The sequence below is a fragment of the Mastomys coucha genome, unplaced genomic scaffold (genome assembly GCF_008632895.1).
Source record: "Mastomys coucha isolate ucsf_1 unplaced genomic scaffold, UCSF_Mcou_1 pScaffold9, whole genome shotgun sequence".
In the NCBI taxonomy this organism is placed as follows: domain Eukaryota; kingdom Metazoa; phylum Chordata; class Mammalia; order Rodentia; family Muridae; genus Mastomys; species Mastomys coucha.
The window spans coordinates 21907362-21922408 of record NW_022196915.1 but is presented as its reverse complement, the minus strand read 5'-3'; the positions used below and the strand labels follow the sequence as shown (position 1 = coordinate 21922408).

General features: G+C 42.8%; 1 protein-coding gene across 2 annotated transcripts in view; it reads right to left on the bottom strand.

Annotated features, from left to right (window-relative positions):
• The window catches only part of Grid1 (glutamate ionotropic receptor delta type subunit 1), a 719786-nt gene that overhangs the window by 321195 nt on the left and 383544 nt on the right, over nucleotides 1-15047 (bottom strand). The window lies entirely within an intron of this gene.

Sequence of the window (15047 nt, the reverse complement as noted above, 5' to 3'; positions counted from 1 at the left end):
AATAAAGTTGCTATGAACATACAGAAGCATGTTTCTTTGTGGTATGGTGGAGCATCTTTTAAGAATATGCCCAAGAGTGGTATAGCTGGGTCTTCAAGTAGAACTATTTCCAATTTTCTGAGAAACTAACAGATTGATTTCCAGAGTGGTTGGACAAGTTTGCAATCCCACCAGCAATGGAGGAGTGTTCCCCTTTCTCCACATCCTCTCCATCTGCTGTCCCTTGAGTTTTTGATCTTAGCCATCCTGATAGGTATCTGGTGAAATCTCAGGGTTGTTTTGATTTGAATTTCCCTGATGACTAAGGATGTTGAGCACTTCTGTGATTCTTGGCCATTTGAGATTCCTCTGTTGAGAATTCTGTTTAGTTCTGTGCCCCATTTTTTAATTGGGTTTCTACTTCTTTAAATGTATTACTAACAGATGTTTCCAAAATTTTCATGCTGGTCAGTTTATCCTGGATCCTCATCTCTTGATTTGACTATTTTTTTTCTGTCTTTCATATAAAAGCTACTTCTAAAATACATAATGGTTCATAGGTGATCTTCCATATTTAAAATTAGACATTAAAAAGTTCATTAAAAGGCATGAGATGCAGCTTATGGACAGTAAGTTCTGGTTTAGTTTATTTCCTATAAGAAAATACCTGAGAATAAATAATGTATAAGTAAATTAAGTTTATGGTGTAGTTCTGGAGTTGACTGCAGATGCCATTTTGACAGTGGACTGGGATGTGACAATGTCCAGTGGTGTCACATTTAGCAGTGCATGTGAGAAACGCCAACACATAAGCAAGGAAAGTAGCATAAGAGACTCTGTGCTAGGTTTTGCCCTGTCTGGGGCTAGCCTTTGCCTTATCGAGGGCTAGCCTTTGCTCTTTCTGACTAGGCTTTGCTCTTTTTTACAAGGGTTCACTTTCACATTAGTAATGTGATCCTGAAAGAATTGCTAACATTCCCCCCTTCCTAAAACATAATCACCTCCCTCCACATCCAAGTCTTCATCATCACCACACTAAGGTTTAGTGTTCTAGCACATGAAACTTTAAGAGACACATTCAAACCATATCAAAACAACGGCATCGCTTGCCTTGAAACACACCCTATTCACAATATCAGTACATGAACATTTTTCCCTACAGTTACTCTATTCTTTCCAGAAAGTGTTCTTCAACAAACAGATGGATGCTGTGTTAGTCAGCTTTCCCTCAGTCTGACAGTGCTTGGGTAATCAACCTATAAGGAGGAAAGGTTTATGTTCCACCCCAGTTTTAGAGCTCAGCCCATGATCAGTTAGCCATATTGCTGTGGTCCTATACCTAGTTGGAACGTTAAGGCAGGAGTTAAGGAATTAAGGCAGGAATTAAGGTCTAGTAAAACAGTTCCCCTCAGGTCTGAAGAAATGGAAGACAGACAGATGGGAGTGAGGTGTGGTGTCTCACACCTGTAATCCCAGCACTCGGGAGGCAGAACTGTAAGGTGACACATGTTCAAAGCAATTGTGATCTATGTATGAAGTTGCAAGTCAGGCTGAACTATAGAGCAAGACCTCATCTTAAAAAGCAAAAGAAAAATAAAAGAGAGGCTCTGGGGTTTACCAGTTGACTGCAGGACCACACACCCAGTGACCTGAAGACCTCTCACTAGACCTATCTTTAAAAGGTCTACTACAAAAAAATAAATAGATAAATAGAGTCTATTACTTCTGAAGGAAGCACTACAGGCTTTCAACACATGGGACTTTTTTGGAGGCTGTCAACTTCTGGGCATTTATCCACACTAAAACAAGTATACTCCAGCTACCAGCATCCTAGGGGTGCACAAGGAAGAGAAGTTTGTATTCCACATTCTTTGGTTGCAAAACTATGCTTGTTTTCCTGTTTTCTCTTGTCACTTGCCTTCCCCACCTTTTGAGGTCTTAGTGATGAGGACTCAGGGGCTTACAAGTAAAATCAGCTTACACCTACCCCAAAGCATCTAATTATCAAGCATTTACATTGCCATATCTTCATATCACTAAATCAGTTTCTTTTCCTCCAGTCTCCAGAGTGCTGGGATTCCACATGCTAACATGCTTGTTCCTCTACTTACTGTCTGCCTTCTGAAATCTGGCCTCAAGTTCCCATCCTCCTTACTGCCCTTTCAAAATACTCTGAGAGAGAAAGAGGAAAACATGGCAGTCAATCAGATTCACCTAATTAATGAAAAGATGACAAAAGAGGACATTAATCAAAAGTCTAAAAATGTATTTTTGTACAGATTAAGTAGAGCAGAGTTTTGACACTGTTGAGCAAGAACACCCAATGGTCCAAGTTGAGCGTCCCTGTTGATCTTCAGATTTCTGGGCCTTTTGGATTTAGAATATTTTACACAGTTTATGAAATAGTTGGTGCTCTCCAAAGGTGGGATTTTAGAACATATAGAATTTGGTGTTTGAGAGGTAGGTATGTCCAATCTGTACACATAAATTAGAAATGGAAAAGGTACAGATGATCCATGGTCTGTGCCAAGCTGACAGAGGACAACAACTTAGCAGCAAAGTTAAAAAATAAAAAGGATGTTGTTTTTCTACATCATACCCTGAAAACTCACTGATACAAACTCCAAATGTTGTATAAGAATGTTATCTTCCTGAGCTTTGAAAAGGTGGAACCACTGACCTGGACACTAGAATGGAGGAAGGATAATTCTCTCCTCTCTTTCATCTGCAGCCATGAGGCCCAGGGGGCTCTCTGTTCCTAGGGATCCAGAAGTAGAACAGACACAATATCCTAGAGAATTCTTGATCAAACTCATAAACCCATCCTGGGCTCGGGCCTGTTTATCACTCCTAGAGGGGAAGGATGTCACATTCTTATCCTATAGCTTTATTGAACAACCCATCAGAATGAGCACATGTCAGGCAATCCACAGTAAGAGGAGGGGAGGACCCATCAGTAACCTTAGGACTGACACCTTGTCAGATGGATGGCATAGGGGCTGGGGATTTATAACAGCCTGTTCAAAGAAATACTTCAAACATTCTGGCTCACTTTGATCAATACATCTCTCTGAAAGGATGAATGATTTAAAAATCTACAGAACAGAGGACCTGGGGTGCTTCTACATATACAGAAGGAGGGGACCCTAGGCATCTTGCCTTCTATAATGGTGAGTTTGGAGGCTACCGAGAAGTTGCAGATTGCCTCTTTCTCCAGTCAAACTGGATCCTATTGAGAAGAGAGGGAAAGACAGATAGTGCATGCTTTCTGTGGAAAGGGGAGCTGCTATAGGTGTTGGCTGAGAGAATTGAAAGCAGTCTATGCACGTAGTGTGCACAAACAGTTAGTATACAAAGGGCACTGAGAAGTCCACCATGTCTGGGATGGACACACACATCTGAGAGGCTAGTCAGACCATCTACAGACCTCACCAACCCTCTACATTCCAAGTAGAGGGTTCACAGAAGTGGTAGGATGTTTAAAAGAAGATTAGAAAATTTTAAAAGAATACAGATATTAAATAAAGTAAGAAAGAGCAAAGCTTTCTCTCTCTTTCTCTCTCTTTCTCTCTCTCTCTCTCTCTCTCTCTCTCTCTCTCTCTCTCTCTCTCTCTCTGTGTGTGTGTGTGGGGGGGGGAGAGAAAGAGAGAGAGAGAGAGAGGGAGAGAGAGAGCAAGCACATGTACCCCTTTATCTCTTTCTCCCTCCCTCCTCTACCTTGCCTTTCCCCATGATGACTTCCCTGGCCTTGGTCCTTGAGGACCAAAGCTGAATATTAGAATATTCTTGAGTGTGTATATCCCCATTTAATATCCCTGGAACAAAAACCAACAAACCACTCTAAATAGCATGCCTGGCACAAGAATCATGGTAAAAGTGGCTAATATTGCTTCCTAACATCTCTCTCTTACTATGTGTCTTTCAAGGCAAAAGAACAGTCCACCAAGTCTGGGATGTACAGTGCCATCTGGGAGGCTAGTCAGACAAGCTTGAGACCTCACTAACTCTCCACAGTCCAAGCAGTAGGCACTCTGCCCTGTGCCCAAGCCAGGGAGAGAAAGGCAGGGTGCAAGGGGCTTCTATAACTCCAGAATTTAGTGAATACCAATTCATGTAACAAGAAATTGGTTCTGGAGAACTTGGCTTAAATAATAGTAACACTGAAACTCTAAGTTTTCCCTGCCTTTTTCACAAAGGAATTTTTATTTGTTTTGTAATATTGAAAAAGAATTCTGGGGCTCAGGTAAGCACCCTTTAGCAAAGCTACATCACTTGCCCTCAACAAAGATGGATTCTAGAGTGAAAAAAGGGCAAGTGTAAACTTCACAGAATGTTGCATTATGTGTGTTATTATATAGTGTGTGCACATGTGTAGGTCCTGGCTAAGCATCTTGTAGAAAATAGCCTTGTTATATCACTATTGCAGACACCACACCAGAGTACCATCACCTAGGTTATTAAAAATGGCACTGCTGGTTCAAAGGTCAAATAGAAAAGGAGAGGCTGAGCAGCAAGAGGGATTCTAGTATGTTGGTTGGCATTCCAAGGGAAACTGAGGCCACAACAAGAGGACATCTGAGAGTTAGAAAGCCTCAGAGACAGACTTCTGACATGGAACTACCTATATCCTTCCACAAGCCCATTCTGATTCAGATAGGCAGGGGCTCTGAGAACAGAGTTCCTCAAACTCTTTTTACTACTATTATTAATTTTTATTGTTTTATTTATTTACATTCCTCAACCTCTTAACAGAAGAGAACTAGAAAGACAGTGCACACACTATCTTACAAGGATCATCTTACCCCCTAGACTCCACATGCCTGATCAATCTGCACACATAATCTATTTTGAATACTCAGTAAGTGTGCCACCTCCAACATAGGCTATAGCTTATTCTACTAGCAGAAGTCATCAATCATGACCACTTGTGACAACAATTTCTACATACTACGCACTGCACTAGGTTCCACATATCAATCCCTTACTCCCCTCTGTATGCCTGATTTCTGGCCAGTCTTACTGATGTGTAAATGGGAACCTAGAAAGACTTTTCCACTATCCAGCAGCACAGAAATGGGTGGTGGTCGAGTTCTTTTCTTGTGCTTTTGACATAATGACTAAAAGAAACAACCTGCAGAAGAAAGATTAATAGGGCTCCTGGTTTGAGGGAATGAAGGCCACCCCATCAGAGGAAACACAGCATCAGGAGGCATGCTAGCAGCAAGAGTAAGTCACAGTTTACACACATATTAGCAAATCAGAAAGCAGGGAGACAAGGGCCAGAAGCAGGCTTGGCCACTAGCCCACTCTCACTGCAATAACCTACTTCTAGATAGGCCCCATACCCACAACTTAGACTGTGAGTGCCTGCGGCTTTTCCCAGTGGAAATCCCATAGGTCAGACATCTCAGTGCCCTGGAATCTACATTACAACTTAAGCCTTCCCTCCACAGCATCCTGTCCCTCTTAGGACATCTTTGCTGAGAATCTGATGCTCCCACATGTTGCCTGACCTTAGCAACATTCTGGAACCTCAGATCAAATTCGCAAGCCCTTGAAATTCTTGCATTTTGCGTACCTATAAAACCAGTATGACATAAGCAAGGCCCTCAAATTCTGCTGACTGCTCGAGAGGTAACCTGCCTCCCATTTCCCAAAACTGTGGTGGCTTCTGATTACCTGAGTAGCTCAATCTAGTAAAACATTTCATTCAGCCTTCCTGTTGGAGAAGGACAACAATGCTGTGCCAGGCAATTTAGATGCTCTTTTGATAGGCACTTACCTTTTGAACTGAGCTTTTTCTCAAATGAGTTTTCATTGTTAAATCCCCAGAGCCTTCAATGGGTGAGATCTTGTCCTCAAGGCACCTTCCCTATTGCCCCAGTACAGTGTTCCTGGTTTCTCTTCCATAGCTCTAATCAGTTTTACAATTACAGCCCCTTTGTCTGCACCCAGTTTGCCTGCAATGTTAAGTGGTCTGAGCTGGACTGTCTGTGTCAAATTGCAGTTCTCCTTTCTGCTACCTTTCTGTTCTGCCTCTTATTGTAAGTCTAATATCTGTGAGCAGTAACCATGCTGCATCCTGAATGCCACACTGTCAGGACATTCCTTCTACCAAACAACTTAGTCCACTCCTGCGGAACCCAGACATAGTCAGACTTTCAGAACATTGACAGAACACAGTGAGATGCTCTCCCAAAATGTAATATGAAGGCCTCTAGTCCAGTTCCTGATAGAGTCCTTATTCCTCTCGGACATTCCACAAGTCCTGCCTTCCAATGTCAACACTGCTATCAATATTTTGATCTTCACTCTAGGCCAAATGGCCTGTGAAGCTCTGTTTACTGCTTTCTGGGGAGTCTTTAGGCAACAATGCCAAACTCTTGCCCACATTCATCCACAAACTAGTCCCCAAGGCCTGTGAACCACATGGCACAAGGCTTTTCGTAGCAGCAATAACAACAACCATCTCTGTTCCAAGTTTCCATGTCTGTTACTTTTCTTATTACTCGGAAAAAATACTTGATTTAAGATAGATGTCCATCAACAGATAAACAGATAAAATTGTTGTACAGAGACACAAATAGAGTTTTATTTAGCTTTAAAGAAAAATAGAATCATGAAATCCTCAGGAACATAAACTGATCTAGAAAACATTATACTTAAGGGAGGTAACCCAGTCTCACAAGATAAAAATCACATGGTTTCTCTCAGATTCTATAAGCTCAACAAGACCACCTAAGACCACCTAAGAAAGGGGTCACAGTATGCCTGTAGGAGATTATCTTGGTATGATATCGGGTGAGAAGGCAAACACACGGCATGGGACCGTTCCTTGTGCTGGGATCCTGTGTTGTATAAAAAGGAAACAGTGAGCTCTGTTTCCTGGCTGTAGAAATAGTGTGCCTGGTCCCCTCGAGCTTCACTCACCCTGACTTCCCTGCCATGGCATACAGCTCCCTGATACCATGAGCCAAAATAAAAAATAAAAATTTATCCCTTAAATTGCCATTGTCTGTGTATTTTATCAGAGAAACAGAAAATTAAGAAGCTAGCTTGAGTATCTCCGTGAAAGTATATTAGTGAGAGTAAAGTCTACCAAACTAGGAAAGAGAGCACAGGAGGAGGAGAGATACTGCACAATGGGTCCAGGGAGACGCATGTGGCTTGAAAGCATAATGGAGGGCCATGGGAGAGATAAAAGAAGACGGGATATTATGGGTGATGGGGAAAGTGTGCGGTAGAGAGTGAACAAAATGATTTCTGTTTGAAAAATCCATTAGTCCTATGTAATATTGTGCATGCTAAATAATGAATAAATTAAATTAAAAGTAGAATTAAATTAAGAGAGAAAAAAATTATTTTGGCTCCTGGTTTGAGTGATACAGATGAGTGGTTACCATGATGAGAAAGCTATGGAAGTGGGCAACCTCAGGGCATCAAGAGCAGGTGGTATTTTCTCCCATCTTGGTGGACCAGGAATCAGAGAGAATAGGACCAGAAGCAGACTTGCTATTAGCCCCAAGGTTTCCCCTCCTCAGTAAGCCACGTCTTCCATCTAGGCCCCTCCCATCCCTTAAAAGTTCTACAGCTTTCTGAGACAGTGATGTCAGCCGAGGACCAAGTCCTCAAGCACGTGAGCACATGGGGAGCATTCTATATCCAAATTGGGAAGACTCAAGCTTGAACCTGGCAATCTGTTACCAAAACTGGAACTCTGAGCTCTCTGCAAATGACCTCATTTGAATGCCAAATCACCCACGAAAGCCGTGTACCAGCACCAGGAATACAAGCATACCTGACATCATACCTACCATTCAAAGCTAAATGTCTTCAGCACAGACACATACACAGGTACAATGAAGAGATGTACAGAGGGGGGTGTGGTACACAGGACATCATATGAGGATATAGTAGAGCACATAACATGGCCTCAGGTACCCAGGAATGTTTTTTTTCAAACAGATGATATTGAGATTACATCTTAAAAAAGAAGTGGATGCTAGCTAGAAAGTCCAAGAAGCAACAAATTTTAATTTCTCTTAAAGCTTTTAAACTCTACCCTGTGCCAAACCGAAACCTGTAGGAAGCCCCAGTGGATGGTACCATTTCAGCTCTCCACAGCAAAATTCACAGTGAACTAAAATAACACATTGTTTATGACTTTGGCTCCTATCCAGGGCTGATAGAAGAAGCAACCATACAAATCACATTTGCATTGTTTGTAAAACTGCAAGCAAAGACACTACCCATTATGTTGTTCCATGTCCTTTATCTAGAGACTCATGTGATAAATGCCTCTAAAGCCTAAGCTAAAAAAATAAAAGTGGTACCACCCTCCCTCCATCCCAGTGGGCTGGCATTCTTTTTCTTTATGGTAAGCAGGAAGGGCTGGGGGTTCTAGTTTATTCTGTGTTGCATTGCCTACTGGGAAGCTCAGAACGAATGTCAACCTGACAGGTTTCCCTTAGCATCTGTCTTCTGGCGTAAGGCTCTTTTTCTTTCTCCCTTTGGTTATCTGTAAGTTCATTTTAATATATTTCTGACCTTATAACTTTTCATAGTTACAGTTCCAATTATCAGTGCAACTGTGACTCAGTACAGTACAGAATAGCTAAACAGGCTACTTTAATTCTTAAAGCAGGCCTGCCTAGATCATTGAGACCTACAATCTCCCCTTTACAATGGAAGGGTAAATCTGACTCCAAAACTAAATGTGTAAGATTGATTAGTCAAACTTTTCCCTGATGTTCAGGGAAAATCCATGGCAAGGTTTCCTTTGAGAATCAAAGCCTATCCCTTTGGTTTTTCCAGAAGTAAGATTGCTATTCCAAGAATTCAGTCAGATTTGCTCTCTGAGACTCAGAACATCGTCAGGGCAAGCAGGTGAGAGATTTTTGAGATCGTTCTGATGAAAATGTGGCTGTCTTTCAGTGTGTGTGTGTGTGTGTGTGTGTGTGTGTGTGTGTGTGTATGCCCAAATCTACCAAACTGCCAGGCTCTGACATGAATATATCAATGACTTTGCTCATCACTGACAAAACACCTGAACAAAGCAACCTGAGAGGATTTATATTGTCTGACAGTTTTAGAGATCTCAGGGCAGTACCATGGCCTGACATGGCAGGAGCTTAAAAGAGCTGTTTCTCATGGAGCACCAACTAGGAGGCAAAGGGAGCACTCCAGCTGGAAATGCAGCCATACTAAAATCCCCAATGGCTATCCCTACTAAACTATTTCTTGCAGCTTGCCCCTACCTCCTAAAAGTTCTGTAACCTCTCAAGGCAGCATTACTAGCTGGAGGCCAAGCATCCAAACACACAAATCTGTAAGAAGCATTTTACAGTCGAACCATAACAATGACTAATAGATTTTTTTTTAAGACACTCTGAGGTCCAGGGTAGCCTGGAACTCACCATGTAGCTCAGGTTGGCCTGGAATTCATAATAATCTTCCTGCTTCAGACTTTCAAGTGCTAAGATTACCAGGCCTGGCAGCTAGTGCGTTTTTAATGTTTATCATGGTCCTCAAAAAAGCCTAGCAATGAAGCTTACACAGTTGCACATGAGACCCCTCCCCCCATAAACAGCACCAACATAATAGATGTCTGCTGCACATTTGCTTGTCTATGTTAACTCACATCTAGGAGGTGACAACTATGTCTCTGTATAGAACATTGTCACCCCTAGGCCCTCAAGACAAACCCCAGTCCTTACAAGCCACTCACAGCAAACCGTGAAAAGTAGCATGTGACAAAGGACATTGGGATAGAGGAGCCGAGTCATCAAATTACAACTCCCTTCCCCTCGGTATCTCCCACTTCTGGTACCAGGGAACCAAACGTTACATATACGGTGTTGATCACTTTGTGTTCAACTGGTCTCTGGTAGGTGCCCCATCTCCTAGGTAACCCCAACCCCACTTGCCTCTAAGAGGAAGATCTGAAATGGGGTTTTGGTCACCTAGTAGGTATGCAGATGGTTTTCAGAACTGTTCTCTGGCCTCTCTGGCCTGGTTCTTCCCCAGTTGCTCAGTTCTTCCAGCAGGGTCAGTGGTTGGCTTCCTTGCTGGATCATGACCAGGTGACTCTGTCTAGCTGGCTTGGCATCATGGCATCCAGATGTTGCTGGAACTGCAAGTATAGTTTCCCTCTGACCACGGCTGTCCTATCCTCCCTGCAGCCCTGTAGAAAGGACAGTCCATCATCCCCTATGGTGGATCATGAATTTACTGGCTCTGTCTTTGCTAAGCGCACCTGAAAAAATTCACTATACCTAAACTTTCTTCCCGTATGTTCAAGCTTGGGCTTCTGCAGAGGAATGGGGCACCTGCAGGCATGAATGTATGCTTCCAAAGTCCTAGGCACATACCCTTCAGGAAACCGTTCCTCACTTTTCTGCCTCCAAACCTTTAAGATGTGCCGGGCACACAATAGGTACCATAAAGATCTGTTCAACTGATGGGAACAGCATGAAACTAAGACAATAATAAGTTCAATATGAACCATTCTATTAGAGAAAACTGGGGAAAGAACAGAATTTTTTTATTAGATGTTTTCTTTATTTACATTGCAGTCTATCCCCTCAGATAACCCTCTCTATCCCACCCCGCCTCCCTGCTTCCACTTCCCTGTCCTGGCATTCCCCTACTCTGGGGCATCAAGCCTTCACAAGACCAAGGGCCTCTCCTCTCATTGATATCCCACAAGGCCATCCTCTGCTACATATGTAACTGGAGCCATGGGTCCCTCCATGTGTACTCTTTGGTTGGTGGTTTAGACCCTGGGAGCTCTGGGGGTACAGGAGCTAGAGAAACAACCCAAAGAGCTGAAGGGGTTTGCAGCCTCATAGGAGGAACAACAATATAAAAAAAAAAAATCTTAAAAGTTAACTTCTAGAACCTATTCCAGAGAACCAGAGCCCACCTCAGAGCAAGAGCTGACCTCAAATATTTTATCGAGTTTTTGTGCTGTGCAAATAAAACATACTTAGTTAAAAGTGACTTTTTAATGACATCAATAAACTGTCTACTGGTACCCAGAGGCCAGCTAATATGTTAATTTAAATTTATATTGTTTTTACAAATCAATGAGGGTTTAACGTTATGAAATAAAACAATGCTTTGATTTCTCAAAGTGAACATTTCTCAACTGTCCTAATTTAAACCCTGTCCAGACATGGACAGCAGCTTCCAGGAATCCCATCAGCCTATACCCCAGTCTGTGTCACAAACCCTCACACTAGCTCTTCTCTCTTACTTTGGACCTAAGGTTTTCAACCCTGAAGGCTTCTGAAATCTTCTGAGTCCAGATCCCATCCCCAGAAACTCTAGGTTTAACTAATCTGGGCTAAAGCCCAGACACCATTTGTTCATCTAATGAAATTGTAAACAGCATCAACATAATAAATGTCTGTTCTACATGTGCTTGTCTATGTTAACTCACATCTAGGAGATAACAACTATGTCTCTGTATGAAACATTGTCACTCCTAGGCCCCAAGACAAATCCCAGTCCTTACAAGCCACACACAGCAAACTTCACTTCAATGAACCAGTGAAAAGTAGCATGTGAACAAAGGACATTGGGAGTAGCCCACAAGCTTTAGGATGTGGAAACTGTTCAACGTAACAAGAAAGAATGAGCATAGAAAGCCAAATTGTACTATAAGTTGGGGTCATCTGCTACAGAGGCGAAGTAGCATCTTGACTAGCCACTGAGGACATCAAACTGTTACTGAAAATGCTGACTTCTATTCACAAAACATGACCTTCTTTTGCAGGCACCAAAGGAGCTTCAATGAAGGTTCTGTCATACACCAATCCCCTTGCCCCAGGCTCAGGTCAGCCTTTGTTCTTCACAGAGACAGACTTACTATACCCACTTGCCATACCCACTCTTCCTTGAGGTTTCCTCTGTGCTTACCATATTTTATAGGAATTGTGTATAATAATTTCTTCTGATATCCCTGTCTAACCTGTCAAATTAGAGATCAGTCATCCCCTCTAGGGAGTATTTGCAATATCTGAAGACACTTGCCTATGGTCATGATTGGGCAGGGTATGACACTGGAAAGATTACTAGTGTCTAGTAAGCAGAGACAAAGAATTCCCCAGTGAAGGCATGAATGGCCCATCAGCATCTAGACTCCTCATGCCACATTTGTCTGCCTTCCATGAGTGACAAGCTTTTGAGTCTATATTCTCCAAAGCCACCAGTCAGAAAAATTCCTCTAGGACTTCCAAATGTCCCTATTGTAATCATGATCTCGAAGATCTTGGTGGAGAAGAGAAAGCTGGACCCCCTACAACACATTTACCTTTTGCTAAGACTCAACATTGAGGGAGACGAGGTTCTACCAGACCCATATCCATGGAATCTCCAGCATCTAAATCCTTGGGAAGGGCAGACTTCACCCTTCTCCTTCCTAGGACTTTCAGTGTAGCCAACCTTTTGTATTAAAATTTCTAAAATTAGAGACAATAATGAAAGAAATCAGTATTTATATGTGAGTACTTAATATGTACTATGTGTGCTCAAAGAATTATAAGGCTCCACATTTTAAATCTCCCAGCAAGTCCATGGCAAAGTTTTGATTAGGATGTCCATCACACAAATTAGAAATATGAGGCTGTGAAGCTGATAATATACCATGATGACAACAGAACAAGGATAGGCCTCAGGAATTGTGAGTAGCTATGCTGAAAATATAGAAAAGTCTCTTGGATTCTATGCTGCACTCAGGATAGGGCAGCAGATGGGTTTTCCAGCCCAAGTCAGCCATGTTCAGCACTCATCTATAGGATGCTACCAATATCAATATACAGGGAGTAATCAGATACCAATTCTGACCACTTCTGGCTGGGTAACAGCAGACAGTCACCTAACTTTTGTCCCTCCCCCCAAAAAAAAACCTTTGAAAAATTAATACTCAATGATATCACCAATAAAAACACACTCAACCCAAAGGTGCCACAAGAAAACACATTAAAGAAAACCTCATTTGAAACTTAGATTCCTCAGAGGGTTGCTCAGTGATGGAGAGCCATTAGCAAACACAAGGCTTTGGGTTTGGCACTGAAGTATATAAGCATAGCTGCATACATGCACACGCATGGCTCACCAAAATAGTTAATCAAGCAAAGTCAAGCACAACTGCTCAAATATCTCAGAGAGTAGTCATTTTTCAAATGGATTGTTGAAAGTTTTAGTTCCCTGGGAAAGTAATCCTTGTGGAATGCCTGTCCCAAGGCCAACTCTCCACAGAGAAGTCACTGTCAACCAGATCCCCTTGGTGTGCAAAACCAGATCAACCTCGTGTGCAAAGCCAGATTCACCTGGTCCACACAGCTACCATTCTACCAGCATAACCAAACTGCCATAGTCAGTCTAGGTTAACCTAGATCAAGGTCAAGTCTGAGCTTTCTCATCCTTCCCTACGAAAGTAGGTCTTATTGAGTCTTCTGATGCTGAGATCTTCTTACTCGTAATGAAAAAGAGATAACATAGTGTACTAGCTCTCTATTGGTGCTGAAGGAATTGTCTCCTGTAGTGGCATAAACAGCACTTGTGACTGTACTAGACTCTAGTATAGGTCTTACTAGGCTAATATCAGAGTGACAGGACAGTGAGCCCCAAGAGTGTGAGGCACTAGAAGTTGAGCTGATTCCTGATAGGCAGACAGATAGAGGAAGGAACCACAAATATACACTAAATTGGCAAACTAGCATCTTCCTCCTGACCACAGACAAAGGCTCAGTAGGCTTTTTCTCCAGGCAGTAGGGACTGGTCAAGATCAAGCCCCAATCAGAACATGTTCACCCCAAAGCTATGGAACTCTCAACAAACCCAGTCAAGACCCCTAGGTAGAATAAACAAACAAACAAACACCTCAAGGTTACAGACCACTTCTTTGGTCCTTCTATCTTATAGAAATGATTCACACTCCTTAGCTTGTGAATCATTTGTGGTCCTTTCCTCTCTTCAAGGCCAGCTGTGCTACTTCTTTGTGTGCCCTTCCTAGGAGTCTGAGTTCCCTGGTGCTTGTCTTCTTTTCTTCTTAAGAACCCTTTTGAACATATTGAGCACAGGTTCATGAAGGTCTCCTTGTGGTAAAAGCCAGTTTATTAGCAAACTGCTTTCCATTTTCAGCCACAGTTGTCCTGTCTCACTAATATAAAATAATCAGAGAGGCCAGAGGTCAGGACATGGATAGATTCTCCCCCACAACCTCCCTCCCTCTGACAGAGTAGAACATTCTCAGAGGAATTTCCATTGCAGTTCCCTAACTGAGCCTGAAGGCGCTCAGTGGGACACCCCATCTACTCCTGTCTTTCTCCAGTCTTCACCCAGCCATGGCCCTCATTTAATCTTTGTCTCCAGTGAGGCTGAGGCTCTTCTAGCCCTGGAGGATGTCCAACACATAGGCAGTCTTCCTTCCTTCAGGTCTCCTAGGAAGGCAAGCTCAGGGAAGTGCTCCCATGCAGAGATCCCAAGGGCTCCTGGAACCCTGCCTTCTAAGGTCTTTCCCACAGCTATGGTGTGAATTCTTAAGAGCTCAGTCCAGAATAGCTTCCAGAAAAGGACTTGGAAAGGGGGTGTTCATTTCCATCAATGCCTGGGGGAGTTATATCTCTAGATATACTCCTGGGATGATCTGCCTGAATTTTATAGACCTTCAATTTCCCCCAAATGAAATCCACTTACTATCTCCACAATAAAGTCATTGGATTGATCTCTTTGAACTGAAAGTGGCATTGGGAGAACTTTGGCCACCTGGAGTGCTTAAACCTTTTCTTTTTGCAGAAATGCCATTGGGCTTCTGGGTAACCTAAACAAAAGCACGAAAATGATAGGGTACCCGAGGGCACAGTGACAGGGCCTGGCTGGGAAAACAGGAGCCAGAACTTTAGCAAGAAGAGAGCAAAGCACCACTTCAGAGTCATGCAGGGAGGCTTGAGAGAGCAGCTCCACCAATATGGTCTTACAGAAGGGTTTTCAGGAGCACAGACTGCTCCCAAGGGGGAAACACAGACTGTCCTCAAGGGGGAACACAGACTGCCCTCAAGGGG